Source organism: Xiphophorus hellerii, chromosome 14, assembly GCF_003331165.1.
Source record: "Xiphophorus hellerii strain 12219 chromosome 14, Xiphophorus_hellerii-4.1, whole genome shotgun sequence".
In the NCBI taxonomy this organism is placed as follows: domain Eukaryota; kingdom Metazoa; phylum Chordata; class Actinopteri; order Cyprinodontiformes; family Poeciliidae; genus Xiphophorus; species Xiphophorus hellerii.
The window spans coordinates 11,449,590-11,461,773 of NC_045685.1; the positions used below are offsets into that span (position 1 = coordinate 11,449,590).

Consider the following 12,184-nt stretch of genomic DNA (forward strand, 5'->3'; position numbering starts at 1 on the left):
TTCCTCACCAAATCACACATCATTTGTATCATTTGTGTCCATCAATAATCTTTTGTCTTTGTTCTGGTCGGATATTTGAACTCTGTTTGTGGCTTTATTTGTTGCTCTTTCCCAGGAGTTTATTTTCAGTTTTTCCATTTCCTGGTGCAGGTGAGAAACAGAGAAATTGATTTTGACCACTTTTTTTAGTCAGTTTCTTAATATTAAGTCCTCGCTGGAAAAAAAAAAAAAGAAAAGACCCACAAATCAATAATATTATTGCCCATGATGAGTGATTGTAAATTTCTAACTGAAAATGTGAAATAAATCAAAACGTCAGAGTCACTTGATGTAAAAACAGGTTTTATTACAAATTTTGTTAGCAGACCTCTGCAGCTCAGGATATATTTAGGTTGTCAGTGAGAAAATTATCCCCACATATATCATCATGTCCGTTCATTGTATCTAAGCACATTAAAGTACCATTAAAACATTTCATATTTGAGAGTTTGGAAGGAAAAGAGTGAAAATTAAATAGCAGCAGAGAAATAGAAAAGTCGCAGTATGGCTCAGTTTACTTTGTCCTTTTCAAAAACATGACATAAAACAGCTGGAGTGACGTTTTCATGTGCGATTTCAGGGATATTTGACCTTTGTAACAAAAATATTAAAAATCATTTTTTTTACTCTTTAGTAATTCACTACAAGCTTGTGAATTTAGAAAGTTAAATGTACAGGAACAAGTTAATATTAGTTCTGTGCTTCAGACTGAGTTAGTCATGACAATCTCTACAACTAAAAAAAAAAAAAAAAAAGGTTAATTTAAAATCAGCCATGATGATCTGACGAGCAAAGAGAAAACGAGCTTCTTCTTTTTTTTAAACTCACAAATATCAAAACACAAAGAGCTGAATAGAAAACTTGCAAAATGAAAAAAAACAACTAATGCACTTGTTGGTGAAGAAAGCTGTAAACGACGGTCCTTTGCTCTCCCATCAGTTTCTATAACGAGTCCTCTCTTTTTGTTATATCCAGTCTGTTTTCCTCTCACTTAAATCCTCCAAGAGTTCCCAGGATTTCAGGGAAAAGGCAAAGCTCAAGCGTGAAGACTCCCAACCAAGCATGACGCGCAGTCCGTTTGCCCCCCTTGCAGTTCTCCGCTTTGCTCAGTAGGTGGCGTCCACCGCGTTGATGTTGCTGTCCAGCTGGTGCCTGAAGGACAGCCGGGCCTTGGAGGAGAAGTAGAGCTGGGACCCCCGGCTGAGGCTCCCCGCTCCTTCGCTCTCGCTGCCCCAGGACGTCGTGGAGGAGAGACGAGGCTTCGTCTCCTCTGTGGGAACTGTGAGCGAAAAAGGACAAAAACAATTAAGCTAACGTTACTCTCATTTTTTCTTAGTGTAAAAGCCACAAAAAAAAAAAAAAGAAAGAAGCTAATTTTACTCTCATTTTTGCTTTCATACTTGTTTTGATTTGGGTGTCTTGCACTGACATTACCTTGCAAAAGTATTCATACGCTTTCATTTTTGTTGTTTACATTTTCCCATTTTACAGCCGCTGACTTTATTGTTTTATATTGGAATAGTCCATGTGTTATATATGTGACAAAAAAAATGCCAGAATGCTTTGAAACGATCCTATCAATGATTTGAAAAGTGTTGCATACATTTTAATACTTTGTAGAAGCGCCTCTGTCTTAGACTGAAACTTTTGCCCACTCCTAGCGAAATAGCCGAAGCTCAGTCAAACTGATTGGACAGCATCAGTGATCGTTTTTCAAATATTTTCACATGTTCTTTTTGAATCCATTAACATGTTTTTAATACGCATGTAAACCCATTCTGTTGTTCCTCTTTCTCAGCTAAAAAATGTCTTTTGCTGCTTCTGACAGGATTGTCCTCCATTCATCTCCTGGTCAACTCTGGCTAGTTCTCGTTCCCCTGCATCAAGATAACCATCCCCACTTCACAACCACAATTTAGCAGTAAGTGGTATCTACACTATTCCCTGAAAAAGTTGCAATAAATAATTCTTATCTTCACTTTTACAGTCACCACAATAGCACCACAAAATATCACGATAAAACATAAAGTCCATATCCTCGCCCCTACTTACTACTACTGCTGTTTAAGTTGTGGCAGCCATGTGAAATCCCAACAAAGAAGTTTGTATTAACCTGACAAAATGGCAACAGTTTTCCCACCTGCTGCCGGGTGGGCCTCCCTGCTCTTGCAGCGCTCTTTGCACCGTCTGTAGAAAGGAAAGCACTGCAGCATCTTCACGCCCATGGCCGCGCCGTCTGCAGGCAGACAGGAATGAACAAATGTAAATATATAAAATGAATAACCAGAACCCCGACAGTGCCTTTCACTTCCTCTCCAGCTCTTGATAAAGCAGGTTTATCCGCCTGCAGCTCGGCTCGCAGTTCCCCTGTCTCGTCACCTGGTCACAGTTTAATGGGATTATGATGCTGCACTTTAGAGCCACGGCGGCTTAATGTGGGCTGACAGTATCACTGAATGGCAGTGTGGCCCAGCAACCCGCCACTCAGTCGCTGTTTACTGTGCCATCACCGCCGCCGTCCCTCCCGCTCCTTAATCCTGGCGAAGGGACGTCAGAGCTCTAATGCACTTCAAGGAACGGATCAGCTGCCCAGTAACAGTCGGCTGTGGATTTACACCGAGGTGACGTGATGCAAACATGTCCCAGCTAAAACAGGCGGACAGGTCCAGATATCTGCAGGAAAACAAATTTCTTCCCAACCAGCTTATTTTATTCATACAGGCTTTCTCTCTTTTTTTTAGCGTTTAGTTTTGCACCATTCAGTCAGGATAGTTTCTTTTACCGGACCAACACAAGTCAGACCAATTCTGAACAATTCATCGGACTGAAGACGATGGAGTCTTTCGCCTGGAGACACAAAGTGTCTTTTTTTAATTTTAGTCTAATTAGGTTAACAAATGGGTCATTAAAAATGGAGCACAGGGACCAGAGAGACGATTACAGTTTCTTTTTACGGTCTGCAAGGACTGGATGATTGTCAGAGTTGTCAGTACTCCTCTAATAAATCACTGTTAACTGTTTGATGAGGCCATAAAACTGCAAGTGTTTGACGCAGAATGTGTCCTAGTGATCCATAACTTAAATATAAATGGATCCAGTCTATATTTTTAGATTTATTCTTCTAGGAGCTTCTCCGATGCATTTTTCAAAATGATTTCATGTGGTTGTATGTGATATTTATGAACAGTCAGCATCCTAAAAAGTTAAGTAATTTTCAGCTATTGCTTCAGTTTATTAACAACAAAGGAGCCCAATCTGAGTACAAGAGGCATAAGGTAACACGAGGCGTTAAGGAAGTTGTGTAATTATGTCTTTTTGTAGCGTGAGCGACGCTTCTAGGTTACAGGTTACAAACATCAAAAGGAACAGTTCCTGAAGTTTTCTCTTCAACTCCAAACTCAAAAGTCCAACAAGGTCTCAAAGTGCATAAAACAGGGAAAGATACGGTTTGTTGTGTTTCTGATGTCACGTTCTCCTGAGATGGTCCCAGTTTTTATCCTACTTCTTGTTCCACTGACTCAGAGTTTATCAGTTTAGCTGCTCCACCGACGAAGCTACTGCTGCTGTCAACCATGTGGACACAGAAAGGTGTTCATGTGGTTCTCTTCTTCCTCTTAAAAGGATGAAATTGCCTTCCCATGGTTGCTCTGCATGAGGAATTGCTGCAAAGCCAAAGACTCCCTGCAATCAGCTAACTTTGACCCATTTAACTGTACTGTCTAATAACTCGGATCAATCTGAGATCTGAATTTCAGTCTGTCTTTAAAATGTTGTAGACTATCGTAGACGACTATACATTACTAATCTGAACCGACAGTGACAGTGCTGGGTACGACGTCGAGCAAATCACTAAAATTGATTTTACGACTTGAATCACGAATGCGGTTCAGAGAGTTGTGTTGCCAAGGTGCGATTTCTTAACACATTTCACACCACAAACACCTCGTGATCTAGGGGAATTGCAAATAAAGCCTTCAGGTCTTTTTACAGTCACAAATAGAAAGCATAAAGGTCGATTCAGATGCCTAGAGGATTCATTTGAGCTCTCCCAGGCCTCTCTGAAATAAAATGCCCACCTCGGCGCTGGTCTGTGGGAAAACCTTCGAGTGTGTTAATCCCCTGAGCCCCATTGTTCACAGAGGGACAGATTTGGATATCTAATGACAAACACTAAAGTGTGATTGCAACATGAAGGAGAGCGGTGTGCTTTTTTTTTTTTTTCTTTTTTTTCCTGGTGCTTGACTCAGTGAGGCGGTTCCATTGGAGACGTGACAGCGTACACAGACTCTGCTGCTGCTGCTGGGACTTTACCAATAAACTTAAGAAACTTATGTCATCTTCAGCTGTAAAAAGCTGCATTTCGTCCTCACTTTCTCCTCCCTCCTCTCTGTTTCACACAGGTGTGGCTCTGTAACGTTACGTCTTACACTGTAAAAAAAAACGGCCTCATTTTACGGTAAAAAACTGGCAGCTGAGTTGCCAGAAGTTTACCGTCTTTATACGGTAAAAGTCTGGCAACCAAAACTGCCATTTTTTTACCGTATTTCTAAAATACGGTAAAATTCTGGCAACCAAAGCTGCCAGTTTTTTACCGTATTTCTAAAATACGGTAAAATTCTGGCAACCACAGCTGCCAGTTTTTTACCGTATTTGCTAAATGCAGGATTTCACCGTATTTTTGAAATACGGTAAAATTCTGGCAACCACAGCTGCCAGTTTTTCACCGTATGTTGTAAATGCAGGATTTTACCGTATTTTTAATATACGGTAAAATTCTGGCAACCACAGCTGCCAGTTTTTTACCGTATGTTGTAAATGCAGGATTCTACCGTATTTTTAAAATACGGTAAAATACCGTACTTCCTAAAATATTTTAAAAAAAATAAAATGTGGTTTTGCCGTAGTAAATACGGTCATGCTGACTGAGGCATAATATCTACATGAGTGAAAAACACATCCAGACTGTATGATATATTGACATTTTATTGTAAACCCTCCCCCCCAAAAAAAACTTATGGTAAATTACTGGTCTCTGTTCCTACCAGAATTTTACCATACAAATTATAGTACAACAACCAAGGAAGTGTAACTTGTCAAGCATTTCTATACAGAAAGTTATAAAGAAAATAATTTCTAATTAAACAAAAATACAGATTACGAGTAATCCACTTAAAGAAACAATTTCTATTTAAAAAGTCAAGTTAAAAAAAGAACTGATTCTATTTTATGTCCAGTTTCCTCACGGTATTACTGAGATCTGGAAAACAAAAACAAAACAAACAGTATGTGTCCACATAAGAGATAACATATTGTAGAAGACAAAATGGTGATAAAAGGATTCTTGTTCTGGGTTGAGAGTCACAAGTCGCTGAGATCAGACGTTGCTCAGGATGGTTGTAGTCTTCCCAGTCACAGGTTGAAATTGAGACTCGCATGTTGTCAATCGGGTGTTTCCTCTCTGCTGGAAAACAAAAAGAAAAAGTTAGAAAGATGCACTACATGAACATCTTATTCGCTTAAATGTTTGTTTCACCTTTGTTGACTTGCATATGGACACAGGTACTTCAACCAGGTGGTGTGATCATTTCTGACTGAAAATTCAGTAGTTAAACCTTTGTTTGTTGTCAACAGGTGTGATCCTCTGGTCTGCAACCAGACAAAATACACAAACTAAAAACAAATATAACTGTTTTAGGCAATTTATGAAATAGATACTCACCATTTATCTGAGTCTCATGAAGGCCAATAGGTTGTCTTCAACCATTTATGTAAGTTACATTTCCTGCAAGCTAGCAGAAACAAAGCTGTAAATGTGAACACTTTTCATACAGGCAAACAAATTGATACAGCTGAGACAATTTATGCTAGGTTAGTTTTTCTCAGTCACTTTTGGTGCATTTCTCGAGTCATTGTTGGCATTTACAAAACAGTAAGCGCATTTCTCAAAACAATTTGTAGAAACAGGAAAAATAGCATTTGTTTGCTTTCAAAATCCTTAGTTCAGCTCTTAAAATCCTGTCTGTTAACATATCAGTGACTCAAAATAATAAGTTATAGTCTCTCTATGTACAGATAAGACAGTCAAATCGATTAGTCATGAGAAGAGACTACAAAAGGATCATTTACGCCAGTGTTTCTCAACCCTGGTCCTCAACGCCCCCCTGCTCTGCATGTTTTAGATGTGCCTCTACTCCAGAACAGCTGATTCAAATGATTGGATGACAATCAAGTACTGCAGAAGCTTGTTAATCATCCAGAGATACAATTCAGGTGTGTGGCAGAAGGGAAATACCTAAACCTGCAGGACAGGGTGACGCTGAAGACCAGGATTGAGAAACACTGATTTACGCTTTTGCTATAATTTATTCATGGACCATGCCATGGTGATTCAGAAAGAAAAAGACAGAAATGCAGAGAACAAAAAAAGTAGAAAAGGAGCCACAGGACAATCTCCTCAAGGAAAACTGTACAGTGCTGTAGAAATTACATTACATTTTAATTTCCATAGTCACTTTGTTCCTTAACTCCACTGAGGAATCTTTTTTCCTCAGTGGGGTTAAGGAATGAACAGTAGGGTGGGAGGACCTCCATCAGCATCATGTTGTGGGTCTCAGCCATGTCCTGATGTTGGACTGATGGAAACTGGCAGATGTCCTCAGCCTCTTCTGACTCTTCTTCTGCTTTCCTCCCAACTATTTCCTCCTCAGCCTCACTCCTCTTCTTCTCTCTGGCTGTTCACTCTGCCCAGATACTTGTTCATCAGTTCTCAGACATGTAACATTGTGTTGTGTTCTGACTATATAGAGCATAATGTTGCCAACTGATGGTTCACAAGATGCACCTCCAATCTGTTTCAGAAAACTGGTTGATCGTTGGTTGAGCTAATGGTTCATACACTGACCTGTTAGAGAAACTCAGGACTCACTTGGGAGCAATTTACCAATTCAGGACAGATTTAGAAAATAATAGAATATAAATTAATTAATATATGATTCACATTATGACAACTTTAAGACTTATGCATGTTAAGACTTACACAATGAACTGATGCTATTTTGGAAGTTGAGAATTCAACACAGACACGTTGTTGTCCTGTTGTCCTCATTTTCTGTATACACCCTTTATCCTCCGGGTCAAAATGACCCGTCTTCAATAAACCCCCAATATAAGCAGCTTAATTGAATTTTAAACACCAAATTCTATCTTGTATATTGTCACTCACCACAAAATGTGTGAATACTTGACTTTTCCCTCTCCACTTGAATTTCTATAGCTTAAGAAAAAAAATGTGCAAAATGAGTTTCGAATGCATTTTTATTCATCACAGTGACTAATTTTCTTTTACTTTTCTCCAGTGAACAAGAGGATGTACAATACAAAAATATGAAAAATAACATAACCCATTCAACTAATTGGCACATGTAGGGCAGTATGCAAGTGCACAGCCTTTGCAGATATATTTCTTACACCTGCAGCACACAGTATGTGTTTTACAGTCTGAGGGCAGAACTGACATCTCTTCCTCTTACTTGGCTTAGCTGAGGAAGTGGCTGTGGTAGATGGATCCTCAGGTTGATCAGGAGCTGCTGCACTCTGAATAGCTTTCACAACTGCTGCTGAGGCTTCTGTGTGGGGGACATGCTTCCTTCTTTCAATGAGTGGAGTTACAAGTGCCTTTCCTAGCTGCTCCAGGAACACCCTCTTCTTGTTGTGCTTATGAGACATCCAGGTTGGGTTGATCTCTATCCAAATCACAAAGGCATTGTAGGAGGACACATCAATGATGTTGTGGAAGATGACCAGGGGCCAGCGGGCAGTCATTCTTCTGCAGCTATATGCTCCAATCACCTTATCTAGGTTGTCCACACCTCCTTTGTTTCGGTTTTATTCCAGGATGATGATTGGCTTCCTGTCCTCACGGTCACTAATGTCGCCGTCTTTGTGCAGTGTGCTCAGAAGAACTACATTCTTGTTTTTCTTTGGGAGGTAGGAAACTAGAGTGGTGGTGGGTGTGAAGGCAAACTTTGAGGAGAAGACCTCTCTCTCCTTTGACCCAAGCAGTGCAGGTGGGAGCTCAGGCTTGTTCTTTTGAACTGTACCAACCATGGTGATCTTCCTCTTCAGGAGCTGCTGTCCGAGTTCATAAGAGTTGAAGAAATTGTCACATGTCACATTGTGACCCCTCAGTCCCTCTGTCACATCAAGCACAACTCGCAACCCCTGGTTCTTCTCTGGGCATCCACTGGTTGACTTCCCAGTATAGACTTGCATTTTCCAAGCATAGCTTGATTCAGAAGCCACCCATGACTTGATCCCATATTTTGCTGGCTTGCTGGGCATATACTGCCGGAAAGGACAACAACCTTTGGACAAAAGACATTAGCATCAGTGATTAGTATCAGTGTCACAGAAAACAGTCAAAGAAATCAATAGTGAAAATCACTTTTATTACAAATATGAAAACAGATTACCTCTAAATGGAACCAGTTGCTCATCCACTGTTACATCAGGCTCTGGATTGTAGAGGTAGGGCAACCGCTCCACCCACTTGTCCCATACCTCTCTTATGGCTGCAAGTTTGTCTGTCATACGTCTTGCTGGTCTTGATTCACGGTCATCAAATCGCATCAGTCTTGAGTAGGTGTGAAAGAGTTTGACTGGCATTGTGGCTCGGAAAATTGGCCTTCCACTCTCTGCTCACTTCTGCTACTGATTGATCTGAGACACAACTAAAACTTTGTAACATTTTATGGTTTGTAAATAACTCTGTGACCTTGATTTCAACTCCATTTGCCTCACGGGTCATTTTGACCTGAAGACCATCTTTGTACCTTTTTTTGTACAGCTTACATGGAAATGAGAATAAAAGCAACACTGAACTTTTTCTATTGTCTGGGCCAATCTAGGAAAAGTCTTAAAATCTCAAGTTAAAAAAATTACATTTAGGGGATTTTTTGGGGGGGGGGGGGGTTTAACACAGTGGCGGGTCATTTTGACCCGAGGACAACAGGAGGGTTAACATATTTTGATCAAGACGATAAAAGCAAATTACAATTATAAAAGCATAGAAGTGTACATAACCAGCTACATGATGTACAAAAGCAAAACTTGCAAAACTAATTGTTTTGATGTGCAGAAGTGACACAGTAATTTGAAGATTGAACAGGTAGTTTTAAGAATTTCAATTCTGTTCTGAGAGATGCACCCAAACTGAGAAAAGCTGTAAAATATTAATATTTAAATTCTCTTATCTTCAAATCCTTCAACTGTCATGGACCCAGTGACTTTAGTGCAAGTATTTTGGGTGTGAGAGTCAAGAGGTCAAAGGAAAATATTAAATAATATCTCTGATGCCAAGCTTTATACTTCTAAGTATTACCAAAATATTGAAACAAAAGCTAACATGTTCTTCAGAGATTTAACTTGCATGCATGAACATTTCACACTCAAAGTAATTCAAATTAATTATTGAACCAAACTTGGAAAAAGTTGCTTCTGCCATTAACAATAACTTTAAGCACATGTAGTCTGAAGTAGACCAGAAATATAATCTATGCAGCCGTTCCTACAGAAACATTAATGGAAGTGTTGCATCTGTGAAGATTAAATGTTCCATATAGTAAAAATATCTAGCTGCAGTGCATGTACATAAACAGCATGGCTCAGAAACTACACATTTCTTTGTCAGTTGGTTAAAGTTAGCTAACTTCAGTTGAAACCGTGAAAGGGACTCACCTGTGATGTGTTGCCCTTCTCCTCCTGAACGTGCAAAAATAGCAGAAATTTGATTTCAAAGACAGTAGCAGCATCTTGACAAGGACCAGGCCTACTGGGCTCTCAGCACCCTAGTTAGCAACCTTAGTTAGCACAGTGACTTTACTGTGTTGAGTTCAGGACACCACTACAGGAACAGAGTTAAAAGAATCTTGCTGCTGATGCTGAAGGATCAAGCAGCAATGCAAACTAGATAATTATTTGTTTACATGACAAATAACAGTCTCCATTTACTGTAAACCCTACTATTTATCACAATAACAAAATGAAAAACTCTCTAGACCAGGGGTCCCCAAACTACGGCCTGCGTCATTTGGTCTGGCAATGCCGGATCTGGCCCGCCTCCTCATACCAGAGAGCATTCAGTGTATTTTTTCATATATTGTATTTTCTGGTTTGTGGATTTCTCTTCAACCACCAGGGGGCTCTTGAGCAGATGTTAAACTAACTTTCCCTCAAATATATACTAGTCAGTCCCAGTCACCGTTTCACTCACGGTTTTTTCCATTTCCATTCTGGGTAAAAATCTATCTAAAAGCGACCGCGAATGTGTCGTAGTCAGCAACCCCCCCCCCCCCCCCCCCCCCCCCCCGTCGACAGTTTCAAAGACAGAACAGCCCCCCCCCCCCCCCCGCCGACAATAAGTTTCTAAGGTATCTTTCTCCAAAAACTAAGACCGGCCCCCGAGCAGAGAAAGGAACAGCTATGTGGCCCTCGCAGGAAAAAGTTTGGGGACCCCTGCTCTAGACTATTCTCTACTAATAGCACAATATTTAAAACCAAGTGTGGGATTTGTGAAACTTCAATGATGGGTGACTTTACAACTTGTATGATTTTGGATAACACTAGAATTGTTCTTTATTGAAGTTTCACAAATCAGATAAAGGTTTTACAAATCCCACACTTGGTTCTAAATATTCTGATATGAGTTGAGAATAATCTAGTCCAGATTTGAAGAGTCTAGGTGTTGTAGTTTTTTAGCTAGAGTAAATTAAAGATGCTGATTGCAGTGAAAAATTAGGTGGAATTGCCCTTTAGCCATTTCCCAAATTGGAAGCAGCAATTGGAAACCAACTTCAGCTTCATTCAAGCAAGAGGGGCTAACATACAGTTCTCTTAATGTTAATGATCAAATGCTCTCATAAATGATGGTGGCGTTGGCTGTAGGAGTTTGCTTTGCAATCGGTGGATCGCCAGATCGATGCCTGGTCTACTGCTGAGATTTCAGTTTGGTGTATTAAAGGCATTATTAAAAAAGAAACCAAAATATCACACCAGCATTCTGTTCTTTGTAAAAAATTATTTTGCAGTCTTGTTTACGCTTTTACATTGTAGATCTAAACATCAGCAAAATTTGTAATTTTGGCTGATTGCTACTGTTAAGTTTAGGGTAATTAACTGCTGGCAATATTACAATTTTTTAAGAACTTTACAATTACTTATATTTTTACACTATATTTCTGTATTTTCTACATTCGTGACTGTCACAATTATTTAGGATATATGTTTATTCAGTTATGATAATGCCATGTATTTTCTACGGCAGTATAATGCTGTGAATATTCTGGTCAGTAACTGCTGGCATTTTACAATTTTTTACCGTAAATTTACTGACTTTCTTTGCAGTTTCGACTTACGGTAGTTCCATGTAATTTCTACGGTAATGCAATGTTTTTGGATACGACGGTCAAAAACTGTTGGTTTTTTACAGTTTTTTACCGTAAATTTACTGACTTTCTTTGCAGTTTCGACTTACGGTAGTTCCATGTAATTTCTACGGTAATGCAATGTTTTTGGATACGACGGTCAAAAACTGTTGGTTTTTTACAGTTTTTTACCGTAAATTTACTGACTTTTTTTACAGTGTACAGACAGCGAGTCCTTTCTGTTTAGCTGAATTTATACATCCTACCCGAGAAACAAGGGGCTCAGAAAGTGTAGCACTTGTTTTAACAGACGAAAGAAAAAAACAAAATGGGGGCAATACCGAGTTTGTATTTTTCTGCACACAAACACCCAGAACATTAAGGCCCTGGTCAGTAGTGAGGAATTTTTGGGCACAGATCCGGATTGGCTGTCAGGGTCTGGCAGCAAACGCAGAGCTGGGATGTTGGGGGGGGTAAAAACAACCTCAGATGGCAAACACGTAGACCTGCACACTGGCCACAGAGGGGCAGGGGGAAAAGAGAAGTTGTGAAGAAAAAACACAAAACAGGCCGGTGGTAGAGGATGGGGGAGATTAGAGTGAAGAATATTAATGCTTGGACTTAAAATGTGGTTTTACGTTTTCATTCAGCAGCGGCGACGCTCGATGCTGGAGGCCTGATTATGATCTGTTCCAATGTATCGAAACAGGTTTTCATCGTTTTAA

The 12,184-nt window shown here is 39.8% G+C and overlaps 1 protein-coding gene across 6 annotated transcripts in view; it reads left to right on the plus strand.

The window, feature by feature from the left end:
* Positions 1–1,317: 1,317 nt before the first annotated feature.
* The window catches only part of LOC116732446 (transmembrane protein 272-like), a 39,959-nt gene continuing 29,092 nt past the window's right edge, over positions 1,318–12,184 (plus strand). For all 6 annotated transcript variants that reach the window (XR_004341786.1, XR_004341788.1, XR_004341787.1 and 3 more), the window contains exon 1: positions 1,318–1,960. The gene's annotated coding sequence lies outside the window, so the exon portion shown is untranslated. The remainder of the gene's footprint in view (positions 1,961–12,184) is intronic.